Below are 18,116 nucleotides of genomic sequence, written 5' to 3'. Positions count from 1 at the left end.
AAGCCTGCTAGGCACGGCCACCCCCCTGGCCGCGCCTAGGGGGCTTGTGGGCACCCAGCTGGCCCTCTAGCCCCCCTCTTCTGCTATATGAAGGGTTTCGTCCGGGAAAAAATCAGGAGGAGGCTTTTTCGAGGATTCGCCGCCGCCACGAGGCGGAACTGGAGAAGAACCAATCTAGAGCTCCGGCAGGACGATCCTGCCGGGGAAACTTCCCTCCCGGAGGGGGAAATCGTCGCCATCGTCGTCACCAACACTCCTCTCATCGGAGGGGACTCATCATCATCAACATCTTCATCAGCACCATCTCATCTCCAAACCCTAGTTCATCACTTGTAACCAATCTCCGTCTCCCGACTCCGATTGGTACTTGTGAGGTTGCTAGTAGTGTTAATTACTCTTTGTAGTTGATGCTAGTTGGATTACTTCATGGAAGAGTTTATGTTCAGATCCTTGATGCTACTCATTACCTCTCTGGTCATGAATATTATTATGCTTTGTGAGTAGTTACTTTTGTTCCCGAGGACATGGGACAAGTCATGCTAATAGTAGTCATGTGAATTTGGTATCCGTTCGGTAATTTGATGTGTTGTATGTTGTTTTTCCTCTAGGGGTGTTATGTGAACGTCGACTACATAACACTTCACCATTATTTGGGCCTAGAGGAAGGCATAGGGAAGTAGTAAGTAGATGATGGGTTGCTAGAGTGATAGAAGCTTAAACCCTAGTTTACGCGTTACTTCGTAAGGGGCTGATTTGGATCCACTAGTTTAATGCTATGGTTAGACTTTGTCTTAATTCTTATTTCGTAGTTGCCTATGCTTGCGAGAGGGGTTAATCATAAGTGGGATGCTTGTCCAAGTAAGGGCAGTACCCAAGCGCCGGTCCACCCACATATCAAACTATCAAAGTAACAAACGCGAATCATATGAACCTGATGAAAACTAGCATGACAGAAATTCCCGTGTGTCCTAGGGAGCATTTTTCCTCCTATAAGACTTTGTCCGGTCTTGTCCCTTGCTACAAAAGGGATTGGGCCACTTTGCTGCACCGTTGCTACTTTTGTTACTTGTTTCTTGCTACGAATCATCTCACCACACAATCACTTGTTACCGATAATTTCAATGCTTGCAGATTTTACCTTGCTGAGAACCACTTGTCAGATCCTTCTGCTCCTCGTTGGGTTCGACACTCTTACTTATCGAAAGGACTACGATTGATCCCCTATACTTGTGGGTCCTCAAGATGTTAAAAACGGCGGTAGTTCTGCAGGCGCAGATTTCATACAATCGTGATCGTCTGCACTCCACGCTGTAGGCAAGCCACACGAAGATTCACCCAGATGATCCTCTGGTGGTTTCCAACGATGGCCATCGACACCAACCTCAGATCAATCCACCACAGCCTCCAACATCCAATGCTCAGGCGCTTGTCAATGTTGCACGAGCCGCCCGGCAGGCAGAGGCAGATGCAGCGACGGGTCAAGGAGTTCCACCATATACCAAGCTGGCTCGTGGATACAGCGGGCAAGGAGGGAGGAATGTAGGTGTCCCCTGCCTATCTTTTTCTCTATGCAATGAGCGCATGCCCAGAGACTTTAAGGGCCCTCGTAAGGTACCCAACTATACACCCGATCTTGAGCCAGGGGCGTGGGTTGAGAGCTATGAGCTGGCTATGGACATGATTGACGCTAGCGACGCAGTTTGCACCAAGTATTTCACCATGATGTTGGAAGGGCCGGCTCGCACGTGGTTGAAGAATCTACCCCCCAACTCCATTAACACTTGGGCGGAACTCAAGGAGCGCTTCGTCAAAAACTTTTGAGGAACCTTCAGGCGTCCGATGAATATTGTAGAGCTGCAAAATTGTGTTCAGCGGGCGGATGAATCAGCTCATCATTGGACAAGGCAGGTTGCGGAGATCATCCACTCTTCGGATGAAATTACAGCGGCTCAGGTTGTCCTGATCTTGGATAAGAACTATCATTTTCAGCTACTGGTGTGGAAGCTTGGCCGCCTCAAGCAGAAGGTGCAAGATATGGGCAAGTTGATGGACACCCTCACCAGGTATGCTGAGTCCGACGGTACAAAGCATGCTGGCTCTGATGACGAGAACGCCAGTGAGGTCAAAAGGGGAGACGGAGCTAAGGATGACTTCCAGACTCTTGGGCGCAATAACAACCAGGGTGATCAAGGAAAAACAAGGCAACAAGATGGCGCGTCTGATTTTGCTGCTAACACCAATGCCGGACCCCGAAACCAGCATCGAAACATGAGTCAGGGCTGCTTTCAGGACCGGGGCTTTAGCAGAAGGAAGTCGTGCAATTATGAAGAGCTTCTCAAGGGACCTTTCCCTAAGCATAGTACTCCTGATGCCTCATCTACTCACTCTTGGGAAAACTGTTTTGTGATGCAGGAATTTCGTCTCCACACATCCCGGGAAGACCAAGGAGGTAACAATGGTGCCCAGCAGGGTCAATTTGGCCCGGGGGGTCACAAGGAGGCTCGTTCAGTGCCTTTCCTAATCCAGGTATTCAAGGGTGAGGCGGCTCACATAATAATTGTGGACAATCATCTGGCCAAGGCAGTCAGCAGTATAATGATCGGGGCAGTTTCCAGCAACCAAACGGCCAAGGCGGTTTGTAGAGCAATCCTAAGAAGTTGAATGGCGGGCAATACCATGTCCTCACCACTAGTGCCTGTAAGAGGGAGAAGAAGGTAAAGCAGAGGGCCAACAATATTGCTGGGTCGGTGGATCCTAGATACTTACACTGGTCTGAACAGCCTGTCACGTGGAGTAGAGCTGACCACCCGCGTCATATTGATAACCTTGGCAACTTGGCATTGGTGGTGGCACCTCAGGTTGGGGCATACATGCTCTCTAAGGTCCTTATGGATGGAGGTAGCAGTATCAACATCCTATACTATGACACTTTCTGGCGGATGAACTTTGATGAGAAGGATTTGATGCCCTCAACCATGGTTTTCCACGGCATTGTTCCGGGCAAGTTGGCATATCCTGTTGGGCGGATCAAGTTGAATGTGGCTTTTGGTGATGAGTCCAATTACAGGAGCGGGTCATTGATGTTTGAGGCGGTCAAAATTAAGAGTCCTTGTCATGCTTTGTTCGGACGGCCGGCTTACGCTCAATTCATGGCTCGGCCTTGTCATGTATACCTTAAGCTTAAAATGACAGGTCTCAAGGGAAATATCACAGTCAATGGGGATCGAAAGATAGCTCAGGAGTGTGAAGAAGGAGATGCCGCATATGTTGAGTCGGCGTGTGCTGTCGAAGAGTTTAAGTTCCACAAGGGCAATGTGGATACGACTGACATGAGCCCGCTCAAGAAGCCAATGGTTGATTCTGAGCCACCCCTTAAGTTCAAACTGGCATATGACACCAAGCAAATTGATTTCATCCCTTGCGACTCTTCCAAGCAGTTTACTATTGGGACCAGCTTAGATCCCAAATAGGAAAGCGCACTCATCGAGTTCATCTGTGAGAATCGGGACATCTTTGCATGGAAACCTTCTGACATGCGAGGAGTACCGAGTGAATTCGCTGAGCAGCATATCAATGTGGATCCCAAGATGAAGCCGGTCCGTTAGTACCTTCGTCGTTTTAATGAGGAGAGGCGTAAGGCAATTGGAGAAGAAGTCGCTCGGCTCTTGGCCGCCGAATTCATCATCGAGGTTTTTCACCCTGAGTGGTTAGCTAACCCGGTCTTAGTTCTCAAGAAGAACGCCACATTTTGCATGTGCATCGACTATACAAACCTCAACAAAGCTTGTCCGAAGGATCCTTTTTCCCTTCCCCGTATCGATAAAATCATTGACTCTACGGCGGGTTGTGAGCGTTTGTGCTTTCTGGATGCGTATTTTGGTTATCATCAGATCAAGATGGCCAAGGAGGATCAGGAGAAGACGGCCTTTATCACCCCCATTGGTGCTTTTTGCTATGTCTCGATGCCTTTTGGGATCAAGAGCACGGGGGCGACTTACCAGCGTTGCATTCAGAATTGTTTGCACACCCAGATTGGACGTAACGTCCATGCTGATGTTGATGACATCGTGGTGAAGTCGCAGAGAAAGTAGACACTTCTAGGCGACCTCAAGGAGACATTTGACAACCTTCGAGGTGTATCAGATGAAGCTTAACCCGGGCAAGTGTGTGTTTGGGGTTCCTGCGGGAAAATTACTGGGATTCCTGGTGTCCGAGCGTGGCATAGAAGCTAACCCGTACAAGATCAAGGCGATAACTTCACTTGGGAAGCCAGCCAACATTAATCAGGTCCAGCGTATGGTGGGTCGTATTGCGGCATTGAGTCATTTCATAAGTCGCCTTGGTGAGAATGTTATCGCTCTTTATCAGTTGCTCAGGAAAACATATCACTTCGTCTGGACCAATGCGGTTAATGAGGCCTTCGAGGCCCTTAAGAAGCAACTTGTTGAGCCGCCCGTGCTAGCAATCCCGACTGACAAAGAGCCAATACTCTTGTACATTGCCGCCAACTCTAAGGCAGTGAGTGTGGCGGTGGTTGTTGAACGCAAGGAAGAAGGCAAAGAATATCCTGTTTTGCGGCCAGTATATTTCATGAGTGAAGTACTGACCATGTCCAAACAGCGATATCTGCATTGGCATAAGTTGGTCTTTGGGATTTCCATGGCAAGCCAGAATTTGAAGCACTACTTCGTGGAGCACCCAATCATTGTGGTCAATTTTGCGCCAATCGGGGACATTATACTGAACCGAGAAGCCACTGGGCGGATTGCTAAATGGGCAATAGAACTTGGTCCTCATCATGTAAGTATATGCCTCACACAGCCATCAAGTCACAGGCTCTGGTAGACTTCATCAACGATTGGACCGAGTAGCAGATTTCGGAAGATAGGCCTGAGAACACGTATTAGACTATTCAATTTGACGGCTCTAGGAAGTTAGAAGGCTCAGGAGCTGGAGTGGTGTTATCGTCCCCAAGAGGTGACAAGTTTTGCTATGTTTTGCGGCTCATGTTTCCTTGCACAAACAATGCAGCTAAGTAAGAGGCGTTGCTCCATGGGCTCGGGATAGCTAAGGAGATGAACTTGAGCCGGGTCAGGTGCTTAGGCGACTCAGATTTGGTGGCTCAGCAAGTATCAGGAACCTGGGATTCCAAAGATCCATTGATGGTGGCTTATAGGCGTGCGGTAACCGAGGTGGCAGGTTATTTCTATGGCTACCAAGTTGATCGTATTGATCGTCGACAGAACGAGGCAGCTGATGCTCTATCCTGACTCGGGTCACAACGTAAGCCCGTTCCCCCCAATGTGTTCTTGGATGTCTTACATAATCATTCCGTGAAGTTTCTTTCTGAGGAAGTCATAGCGGTTCCTGACCCGGAACTGGACGTACCTTACATGGCTTATCTAGCTCGAGGCGAGTTGCCAGTTGATGAAGTTTTTTGCTAGGAAAATTGTGCGGCGGCAAGTCCATGGTCATACACTATGGCGAGTTGCACAAGAGAAGTACCTGTGGGGTTTTCCAGCGCTGTGTTTCGCTGGAAGAAGGGAAAGATATTCTCAATGAAATACATGCTGGCGACTGTGGACATCACGCAGGGTCACGATCTTTGGTGTCAAAAGCTTTTCGCCATGGTTTCTGCTGGTTGACGGCTCATGCCGACGTAGAGGATATAGTGCACCGATGTGACGGATGTCAGAAGTTTGGACGTCAAATACATGTGCCGGCTCAGGAGTTGCGCATGATCCAAATTACATGGCACTTTGCAGTTTGGGGGCTTGATATGGTTGGCCCGTTTAAAATATCTTCCGACAAAAAGACCCATCTCTTGGTGGCGGTTGATAAGTTTACCAAGTGGGTTGAAATAGATTCGGTCAGCAATTTTGAAGTAGAGGCGGCAGTCAAGTTCCTTAAGAAGCTGATTTTTCATTTTGGTTATCCCCACAGCATCATTACTGGTAATGGTACTAATTTTTCTAAAGGGGCAATGAAGGAGTTTTGTCAACGAGAACACATTTGGCTTGATGTATCTGTAGTAGCTCATCCACAGTCCAATTGTCAGGCTCAATGGGCTAACCAGGAAAATCTTGCATGGCATCAAGCCCCAGCTCATGGTTCCTCTGCAGCGCACTCCGGTTTGTTGGGTCAAAGAGCTTCCTTCCGTACTTTGGAGTATCAGGACAACACCAAACAGATCTACTGGTTACACTCCTTTTTTCCTCGTCTATGGGGCTGAGGCGGTTCTCCCAAGTGATATAAGGCACGATTCTCCCAGAGCCGCCGCATACGTAGAAGCCCGTATTGAGAAAGCACCAGAGGATTCTTTGTATGCTCTTGAGGAGGAGCGTGATTTAGCCGCAGCATGATCGGCTATCTACCAGAAAGACTTGCGTCGTTACCATAGTCGACGGGTCAAGAGTCGGTTCTTCCAGGAAGGCGACTTGGTGCTTCGACTAATTCAAGATCATACGGGTATGCACAAGCTTTCTCCTCCATGGGAAGGACCCTTCGTTGTCAGCAGAAACCTTCGCAACGGCTCTTATTACTCGATTGATCTACGTCCTGACAAGCCAACCTCGGAAGAAGAGACAACCCGCTCGTGGAACATTGCTCATTTGTGGCCTTACTACACTTAGAGCCATTGGCTCCTTATCCATGTACATAGTTTGGTATTTGTACTCTTTAAATCAAAACAATAAATCCGGCACCCACGAAATTCGGGGTCTCTACCGTTTCAGCCTATATTTTGAGGATGAGTCTTTATGGATTAAATAAGCCGCCCAAGAGGATGAGTTGCCGCCATGGAGGCCATCCAAACATGGACGCTATTAGTATCAAAGAGGGCAAGTCTCCCTATTGTGATTGTTCAAATATGGATACTAGTAAGCCAAATAGGATCAAGTGCCATGATGCACGGTTCAAACATAGGCGCCAATGTATGGTCATGAACAATAAAAACCGGCTTACTTGGGGGCTACAAGTCCCAGAGTCGTTTAGAAGTAATAGCATTGTCTTCTACTCTCCTACGCCCGTTTTTCCTTGATCATAGGTCACTTGGGGGCTTCTGACTCATTGAGTCCCGCCTTTACTACCCTCTTGGCTAGCGAAAAATTGACGCATTACAATGGATATACTTGACTATATGTTTTGCGACTCGCCCATAAGCCCCGTGTACTCTTGGTGAGTCAATCCAATATTGGACCCTGAACTTCCAAAGTTACAACATTGAGGTTCTTGTGAGCGCCAGCATGTGGAAAATAGACAAACCATGGGTTCACTGAACCTGCTTCACTCAAGCTTGACTTGAGCCTGATCAGCCAGTCTAAAAACATAAAGGTTTTTGCAAAAACCTCTTAGGGTACGACAAGAGCCTTGCAAGCCCGTCTACCCGCCGTGACTCACTGAGCCGACTTATTTATAACAATTCAATACCCTATATGGTGTTATATGTTTCAAACAAGGATTCAATATTCTTACCGGCTCATGCGAAGCATGGTGACTATGAAGTCCTTTTCTCATAAAGGGAAAATCCAAATTGAAAGGCAATAAAGCTCAGAAGGGTGGCTTATATTAAAATGTAATGCCAAAAGCTTCAGCATCCATAAAGGTATTGTGCAAACATAGCAGTCTAAGTATACTCGAAAGCAAATTACATGGCTCGTAAAGGCCAAAAGTTTTTCTATATTAACCCGGTGGAAAGTTTCCTACGGGTTTAGTCTTTTTCTTCAGGTTGAAGTTCCGAGAGTCGCCACATCTAAGCCGCCTCCGGGTCACCCTCTACCTAGTTTTCAGGGTCTTGGATCTGGGAGTTGTCCACATCCTAGGTGAAATTGATTAAAGCATGAAATTCAGATTCCTCTGTCAAGATGGTTGACGGGTCAGCATTAGAGGCAAAAAGATGCTTACGGCGCTGAGGAGTCAAGTCCAGTGGTGTGAAACTAGGAGTCGCCATACGCTTATAGTCATCATCATAAGTCGCGTGATACTTTGACGGGTCAAGACTCTCGGCAAGTCGGCTTGAAGCAGGACAAACATCCTTTACGCACTGGGTGTAGTCTTCTTGCATGAACTCTAAGCCGTCATCCTTATACTCACGGAACCCGATGGCTATTTCATCCGGCTTGAGCTCTGGAGCATAGGCTAAACACCAGCTCATAGCTGTGATTAGGCCTTTCCGTGCGGATGATTTCCTTATTTCCTCTATATGTTGTGGTATGGTTGAAAGCCGCCTTAGTATGTCCCTGATATATTTCACCGGGTCTTTGTCACCCCATATAGTAAGCCGCCAGCATAGAGTTGTTCTGTCAGGGTGTATATCGCATTCCGCTTCTGCACACAGTCATCCTGAAGGTTGGCGGATCGAGGGCCTGCAAGGAGCAAATGAAACATAAGTCGTCTAGCACCTTGTGTTCTTTACGATGATTATAATAGGCACTATCTCAAGGACTTACCAAAGATACCATTGGTCATATTGGAGATGTGTCGACGAAGACCAGTTAACTCTTCAGTGACTTGTTTCATCTAATCCTTGGCGTTTTCAGCATGTTTCACCAGGGCGGCTTTCTCAGCTTCAGTTAACTCTTTGTACAGTAGGTGCTCCGCCCTATCTTTTTCAAGTTCTGCCAAAGTGGCTCGAAGTTGTTCTTCCGCCGCAGCCCTGGCGTCTTGTTGATGTCCCAAACTTCTTTTCATCCCACTTAAGGATGCATCAGCTTGACTTATAGTCTGCTACAAAATCAAGCAGGATGGATCAGTTACCTTGTTGCTACTTGATCGAATTCATCGATTGACATCAAGGCTCAAGCAGATTGCAAGCAATACACTTGACACTTGGGGGATAATGTACTTGTTTTCTTAAAGTTATTAAACAAGACCCGACTCATCTTCAAGAAGATGACCCGGCCCTTGCGGGCTACTGGTTGAAGTTTTCAAGATTATTAAACAAGACCTGGCTTATCTTCAAGAAGATTACCCGGCCCATGGGGGCAACAGGTTGAAGTTTTCAAAATTATTAACAAGATCCGGCTCATCTTCAAGAAGATGACTTGGCCCTTGGGGGCTACAGGTTGAAGTTTCCACAATTATTACACAAGATCCGACTCATCTTCAAGAAAATGACCCGGTCCTTGGGGGCTACAAGTTGAAGTTTTCAAAATTATTATACAAGACCCGGCTCATGTTCAAGATGATGACCCGTCCCTTGGGGGCTTTAGAGGGATATATGGGGTAATTTATGACACAACACCATACCTCGTATCTTTTCTTCATCATGTTTACCAGGCTAGCTTCAAGGTCTCGGCTCGTAGAAAGGCGGTTTAGATATCCCGCATGCAGCTCTTTAAAGTTCAGCTTCTCGATATTGGGAAGCTCTAGTGCAGCATTCCCTTTGGCTATCTTCATTGAGATGTCCCCAGCAGTATGCTTAGCCAACACATTACGGACAGGCATCGTGTGACCCATCCTAGTAATGAGAACAGCATCTTCTTCGAACATGGTGTCTTTTGATGACTTCAGGGGGCTTGGTGGGTTGAGATTTTCTTTCTGACTTGGATCCATGGTCACATCATCAGTTTTTGGTGGATTGGCTTGAATATCAGGGATATTATCCATGGCAATGCTCTCTGGAGGTTCAGTATAAGTACCAGTTGGTTCAGCCGGAATGTCATGGATAGAGGCATCTGTTTCTTCTACTTCAGGCGTTTTAATGTTGGGAGCTGACCCGCCGGTTTTCCGTTTCTTTGCTTGAGCTCTAAAGAATGAAAGGTTAAGGTATATACAATGACATGTGAATGATGTGTGAAGTATCAAAGCCAGTGCTGATAAAACAAATAGTAACATACCCTGCGAGACGAACAAGGGGTGGCAATTTTGAGGATGCTGAATCGCCAGATGAAGGAGAAGCCACCTATTACAGTGTAAACATTTGGTGAGCTTGAGTAAATTGACATTATATTTGACAAGGAAAAGAAGGTACCACAGTGCGGCTTTTGGGGCTGGATGTTTTCTCAGGCAGACCCGCCATAAGATCACCTAAGGAGCTGCAGGTGTGGCGTTTTGGAGTATAGAGAGCCTTCTTCAAAAGGAAGTTAGGATCCAAATGAGCATCTGGATGATTCATAGGGACTTTCCTACAAACCCGCCTTTGAGGTCTTTCTAAGGAAATATTTGAGTCAGAAGATATTGAAATTACCTCAACATCTTCAGCGTCATTTTCCACATCATCTCCCTGAGAATAAATTAAGTGATTAGAACAGCATGTGACACAACAAAGGGACGGTCTAGATATTTACCTCAGACAATTGCTCATTATTTTGTGACTCGCCCACAATTGATGACTCGCCAACACCTATCTTGGCTTTCTTCTTCTTATTCGCAAGAGTCTTGACCCTTTTTTACAGGCGGCTTTACTGGCCTACGCTTCCAGAAGGGCACGTTTTTCTACAACAGGGGAAGTTAGTCCTACAAAGAACAAGGGGAATACCAAATAAGGCGGATGATGGTTGGATTTATTTACCTCGGGAGCCGGATTCATGCCGCAAAATGGTTTCAAACCAATTTTGGAACATGCTTCTTCGGACTCACCACATAATTTCTTCACAAGACTATTAACTTCTTGAGTGTCGAGCATTACGTTGGTGAAGCATTGAGCATTATTCAACTCGTCGTTGTAATGACAGATCAATTCATCTCGGCGGCTTAAGGGCATAATACGCCATTCCACCCAGCATCGGATTAAGTCAACTCCGGTCAAGCCATTCGCATTCAGAGCTCTCAGTTTTTCCCAACCAAAGGTGTGGGCGGCTTGTTCCTCTCGAGTCAGTGCGTCGTGGAGCTGAAAGTCCATTGGAATACACTCTTCTCTGAAAGCCGGCAGAGGATTTTCTTGAGTCGGCGTGGTATATTTGCAATAGAACCAGGTTTTCCCCATCCATTGGGGTGACTGGGTAAGGTGGAAGCAGGAAAGCCGATCTCACGCCGCCTCTGGATTGTGACTCCGCCGAGTTCTAAGCTGGGGTCGTCAGCCCATTCTGTCTGGCAGTTTAAGTAGAAGAACTCCCTAAATAAACGAACGGTGGGTTCTATTCCAAGGTACACCTCACAAAAGACTTGAAACTGACATAAGTTACTGATCGAATTGGAACCTAGATATTGGGGGTGAAGGTGGTAAAAGCTGAGAGCATCCTGAAAGAATTTTGAGACAGGAGGAGAGAAGCCTCGTTCCAAATGATCAGCGAAAACCACGACCTCTCCTTCCGCGGGTTGAGGTCGCACTTCTCCAGCAGCGGCTCTCCATCCAATTATCTCCTTAGGAGACAAGGTCCCTACAGAGACGAATCGTTGCAAGGCAGCATCGCTAATTTCTGAGGGTAACGAGTCGCATTTTGACGGTCTCGACATGACTCACAGATTCAGGAAGGAGCGAGCTGCATAAGTATGATTGGTGGGTTATTCTAGCAAGTGAAAATAATTGAGGAAAATGAGGAGTTCAAGAAATAGGCAATAAAGAAGTTCATGATACTTGAGTCACCTGAATACAAGGTGGCTCACGAAGACGGCGGGTTACAAAATGTTTAAACCGGCTTGTGAGAGAATAACACTGGTTCACAAGGGAACTGCGATACTGGATTCTGCTAAGTGTTGGATAAACAGTTTTCTACCAAAACATATAGAAATATGGATCTATCAACGGTACAAAAAAAGGAAAAATTTGTGGCTCCACATAGCATCGAAATATGGGGCGGCAACAGCTAATGTACACAATGTTCCTGCAAAAATACCCATGAAGTCTATGCGAGATTAGACTCATCTCCATTCTGCAACCTATCGACGCAGGGTGTTCTTGCTAAAGAGGTCGAACTGATCTATGCCATCAATGACGGCGGGACGAACCCTAAGAACTCCTGTGAGCTAGGGTGGGTAACCTAAATAAGATCTACTTCAGGAAATGAATCCTTACCTGATGGCATCAATGGAGGTGGAAGAAGTTTGGCAACTCAAAGCAGAAGATATGCGGCGACAAAACCCTCGTACCGGAGTGTTTGTCGGTGGGAGGTGCAGCGACGGCACATCGCAGACTGAAGGCTTGAGGTATAACACGAAGAGAGGCTAGGGTAAAAGTAAAAGGAGATCCTTGTGTCGGTATTTAAAGGCCGAGGGGGAAATGGAAACGGCAGGCGCGGGAATCTAGGGGACGTCGTAAATCTAGGAATTGATGGCGCCTCGATTGTTAGGCTAAACAGATGGACCAAAGAAGCCGTTGGAATGACGTCATGAAGATTCCTAAAATTTCGGAATAGCTGACGTCATTAAATTCCACAGCGGAAAATCAGGGGAAGTCTATAATCCGGAAATGTCTCCGTTGAAGATAAGCAGATATTGTGTTTGAGCTGCCAAGAATGTGAAAGGATTATTGACGCGAAAAAGTTCAAGTTAATCTGGGGCCTAATGTTGGGGATATTAGCCCACCATGAGACCCTCCCTAGGGGTCCGGGTCAAGATGATGGTGGCTCAACATCTCATACTCAAGATGGGCCGTGAGTTAGGAAGCATAAGGCCTACCGCATTTACAAAAAGAGTCGGCTATGGCCCAAGACAAGAAGAGGGCGAATCACGGCCCATGCAGGAAAAGGGTCACCAGGAGTTTCCCTGCTTAAAGGGCAAGGCGAGTTAGAGACATATCGGGTCACAAATTGTAACGTGACCCTGACTCTTGTAAAACCTAGAGCCTCGGCCTGTATATAAAGGCGAGTCCCTAGGGCTGGTGGGATTAGGTCAACATCGATCAAGATCTAGGTCAGGCGAATCCGCACCACTTATAATCGATTTGCACAGCAATATACACATAGCAGGACATGGGCTTTTACCTCAATCTAAGGGGCTGAACCTGGGTAAACTCATCTCCCGTTCTCAATCAACCCCTTTGAGTCGCCACATAGTTGCGATGGCTTCACCACTAAGTCCTTTCATGTGGACATCTATCGGGACAAAACCACGATAGTAACCCTCTGCGGGTTGAAGTATCCACTAACATGGACGTACGATAGTGCCACCTATCGGAACCATGCCAAAAATCATCGTGTAAACCTTTGTGTTTGATCTCCCTACCTTACCCTCTACTTTACACTTGCATGTTTTACTTTCCGCTGCTATACTCTTAGATCTGCATGTATAGGGTGTACTTGACTAGTCATAATTGCTAAAACTGGCCCACACTTAAAATTGGGAAAAGGCTAAGTTTTTATCTTGTCAAGTAGTCAAATCAACCCGTCTAGACATACTTTCGATCTTACAAATGGTATCAGAGCTTTGGTCTCTATTGCATTGGTTTTACAACCTAGGAGAGTATGGCGTCTAGTGAGGGAAATTATCACCATAGAGGTCGATATTCCGATGGCACTAATTTCACAAGTTGGAAGCATAAGATGAAAATGCATATAGTTGGTCACAATCCTGCCGTTTGGGCCGTTGTTTGTGTTGGTGTGCAAGGTGATTTCCTCACAGAAGGAAAAGAACTCAGTCGTGATGCAACAACAAAAGAACTGAATGTGCTGAAATTCAATGCTCAAGCCTCTAATATCCTGTTCAACTGCTTGTGTCCCAAAGAATTCAACAAACTCAGTCGCCTTGAGAATGGAAAGGAAATTTGGGATACTTTGATTGATATGAACGAAGGTACTGATTCTATGAAGGAATCTAAGGTGGATGTTCTTCAAAGTCAGCTTGACAAGTTCAAGATGAAGGATAGTGAAGGACTCATTGAGATGTACTCTAGGCTAGCTCTCCTCACAAATGAGATTGCTAGCTTAGGAAGCGAAGAGATGACCGGCAAATTGGTCATCAAGAAGATACTTAGAGCCTTGGGTGGAAGATACGACACCGTGTGCACATTAATCAAAATGATCCCAAACTACAAGGATCCCCAAGCCAACTGGAGTCATTGGAAGGATTGTTTCTCATGAAATGTCGCTCAAGGACACAGATGAGCTGCATAACAAGTCAAGCGGTGCTTACAAAGCTTCAATCGATGATCCCGCTACTTCAAGTGACAACCTTGTTACCAATGAAGAGATAAGCCTCATGGTCAGAAAATTCAACAAGTTCTAAAGAGTAGATGCAAAGAAAGAAACCCAAGTTCAAGATATGATGAGAAGCGTTCGTCTAGTCGTGACCGAAACTGCTACAACTGTGAAAAGCCCAGACACTTTTCCAATGAGTGCTCGTTTCCCCACAAACAAAGAGAAGAGTCAACTAGAAGACGAAGCTCAAGAGATGAGTCACCTCGCAGAGAGAGAAGGAGTAGAGAAGATCATTATGAATGAAAACTCACCCGGAGAGGCAAAGAACTGGAGAAGAAGGACAAGTACACCAAGAGAAGATCAAGAATAAGACATCAAGCTCATGTTGGTGAATGGGTTTCTGGCTCCAAGTCTGACAACCAATCCGAGAGAAGCTATCACTCCAACTCAAACTACAGTCAAGATGAAGGTGTTTCCAGCATTGCACTCATTTCCTCCAACTCCTATGACTTATTTGATTCATCAAATGAAGGGATTGGAAATTTCTTCATGGAAAAATGCCACAAGGTATCACACCCCGAGTACTTTGAGTTTGATAGTGACGAGGATGACTTGTTAGGAGAAGATGATTTGCTCTTTGATAAGACTACTGATAATATTGAAAATGAACTTGGAACTATCCATACTAGTCAAGAGAAATCGAATGATGATGATAAGAAAGAGATTGAATGACTAACTAGAGAATTAAACACTCTTAAGTTAGCTCATGAAACTACTCTAGAAGATCATATAGAGCTTGCAAGAACTCATGAGAAGCTACGCTTCGAGAAGCTAAATTTAGAGAAAGAGCATGAGTTTCTAAAAGCAATCAATGATGATCTTCGACTCCAAATCTGACTACGGTCAAGATGAAAGTGTTTCCGGCATTGTACTTGTTTCCTCCAACTCCTACGACTTATTTGATTCACCAAATGAAGGGATTGGAAACTGCTTCATGGCTAAAGGCCCCAAAGTATCACACCCCGAATACCTTGATTTTGATGGTGATGAGGATGACTTGTTAGGGAAAGATGACTTGCTCCTTGCTAAGGCTAGTGATAACATTGAAAATGAACTTGCTAATTATAATGCTCGTCAAGAGAAATTGAATGATGATTATAAGAAAGAGATTGAATGACTAACTAAAGAATTAAACACTCTTAAGTTAACTCAGGAAACTACTCTAGAAGATCATAGAGAGATTGCAAGAACTCATGAGAAGCTATGCTTCGAGAAGCGAAATTTAGAGCAAGAGCATGAGTTCCTAAAAGCAATCAATGATGATCTTAGAAAGAAGAGTTCCTCCTATCTAGCCAAATGATTACTCTTGTCTACTTTTGTTCCACAAATTAAAGCCAAGAACACTAGTAACAAAGGCAAGAAAGTTTCTTCATCTAGTAACCAACGCTAAAGCTAGATCAAATGATGTTGTTGCTAGTATGTAACAGCCCGGAACCAACGCCCTAGAAGATTCCCCTTTTATTCCATTGCCACCCTATGATTATTTTGTTTGTCGCATCATTCGCATCATACGCATTGCATCGGCACTCCGTTGCCGCCAGTTTTTAAAACTTGCATCCATTATTAGTTGTCGGTTCTTTCTGTTTTTGTCGTTGACCGTTTCGAGACCAACCACACACGCACGTGCATGTGGTATCATTTAAAATATTTCTTTTTAAATTGTGTATTAAACATTCTCAGATTGGGTTCAAACTTGAATGATGTCGTGTTTGAACCCAACTACACAGCCCGCTAGACGTACCTAGTCATTCCCTCCATTCGTTGTCGTCGGATCGGGATCGGACGGACGAGGTCCATCCCACCATAGACCAAACCCTATATAGGAACCACCCCATGGAGAGAGCTCTCCCACTCCACTAGGGTTTCCCCCTAGCCAAATTTACAGCCACCCCCTAGAAAATCCCACCTGCTAACTCCACCTCCTCTCTCCCCTGAAATCCTATCTCAAGGCCAAATCTGGACCATTGGATCCCCATCCAATGGCCCAAAATCGCTAAATTCCCCACCTACCAGACATGTCCGTGGCCAACTCGGACATGTCTGGGCGATCACTTTCTCCTACAGCCCGCAGCTAATCTAGAGAGCGAGCTCCCGCAGCACCCCTCGTCCCCGAGTTGTAGCCTCTGGAGCACCTGCCGCAGTAGCAGCCGGAGCCTCATCGGAATCGCCGGAGACCTCATGGCCAGCAGCCGAACCACCCTGCGTCGTACACAGCCCTCCGTCGCCCAAAGCTCGTTGCTGCTGTGGCGCCTCCCCACGCCCAAGGTGCCGCGCCGCCGCCTCAAGGTCGCTTCCAATCGAATCCGGCTACCCCGACTGCGCCACCCTCGGATCTGACTCGTCCCCCGCTAGTGCCTCGCCCGTGCCTTGTTTGCCGCTCACCGGAGTCAGACGTCGCCACTACCCAGATCGCCTCGCTACCGAACGGCTTCGGGAGGCCGAAGCTTCGCATGTCGCTCCCTCCGGCAAGGTGGGCCACAACCCCGTCCTAGCAAGGCCGCGGCCCTGGAGTGCCCCGTAGACCAGCCACGGCCTCCAGCGCACCAACCCAAGCTAGTCGTCCCAAGCCCTCGCACCGACTGGGCCAGGCCCATGGTGAGCATCAAACCTACCCCCCTCTCTTCTGTCTATTTGAAGCTCGGTGTCCATGGTGAGATAGTGATGGTTCTCCAAAGACACTGCCACCAAGCTGTGAGAGCTTCGTGATGAACTATAACTTATCAAGGATAGATATAATGATCCTTGAGCGATTCACGATGTTTGACACTGAGAAAGTAGAAATCAAGAAGGAGCATCAATAGTTGATGGTTTGTAAAACCACTAAGTTTCAAGAAAGGCAAGGGCTAAAAGGGATACTTCATGAAACGGCAAACCAGTTGCTGCTCTAATGAAACCCAAGATTGAACCCAAACCCGAGACTAAGTGCTTCTGTTATGAGGGGAACGGTCACTCAGGCGGAGCTACCCTAGATGCTTGGTAGATAAGAAGGCTGGCTAAGTCGACAGAAGTATATTTGATATACATGATATTGATGTGTACTTTACTAGTACTCCTAGTAGCACGAGGGTATTGGATACTGGTTCGGTTGCTAAGTCATTAGTAACTCGAAATGAAAGCTACGGAATAAACGGAGACTAGCTAAAGGCGAGGTGACGATATGTGTTGGAAGTGTTTCCAAGGTTGATATGATAAAACATCGCACGCTCCCGCGACCATCGGTTTGGTGTTAAACCTAAATAATAGTTATTTGGTGCTTGCGTTGAGCATGAACATGATTGGATCGTGTTTATTTCAATACAATTATTCATTTAAAGAGAATAATGGTTACTCTATTTGCTTGAATAATCACCTTCAATGGTTTATTGAATCTCGATCGTAGTGTTACACATGTTCATGACATTGGTGCCAAAAGATACAAGGTAATGATGATAGTACCACCTACTTGTGGCACTGGCGCTTGAGTCATGTTGGTGTAAATTGCATGAAATGCTCCATGCTGATGGATCTTTAAATCTCACTTGATTTTGAATCACTTGAGACATGCAAATCATACCACATGAGCAAGGCCTTGTTTTCATTGAGATGAAACAAGAAAGTAACTTGTTGGAAGTAATACATTATGATGTATACCGTCCAATGAGTGCTGAGGCACGCAGTGGATATCATTATGTTCTTACTTCAATGACGATTTGAGTAGATACAAGAGTATTTACTTAATGAATCACAAGTCTGAAGTATTGAAAAGTTCAATTCTGTTTCAGAGTGAAGTTCGTCTTAACAAGAGGATAAACTGTCTACGATATGATCGTAGAGATGAATGTCTGAGTTACGAGTTTTGGTACACAGTTAAGACAATGTGGAAGTTGTTTCGCAATTCATGCCACCAGGAACACCATAGTGTGATGGTGTATCCAAACGTCATAGCCGCGACCTATTTGATATGGTGCATACTATGATGTCTCTTATGAAGTTACCACTATCATTTATGGGTTATGCATTAGAGACAACCGCATTCACTTTAAATAAGGCGCCGCGTAATTCCGT

This window comes from Hordeum vulgare, chromosome 7H, assembly GCF_904849725.1.
Source record: "Hordeum vulgare subsp. vulgare chromosome 7H, MorexV3_pseudomolecules_assembly, whole genome shotgun sequence".
NCBI lineage: Eukaryota > Viridiplantae > Streptophyta > Magnoliopsida > Poales > Poaceae > Hordeum > Hordeum vulgare.
The sequence above is the reverse complement of the archived record's forward strand: the minus strand, read 5'-3'. Positions refer to the sequence as shown.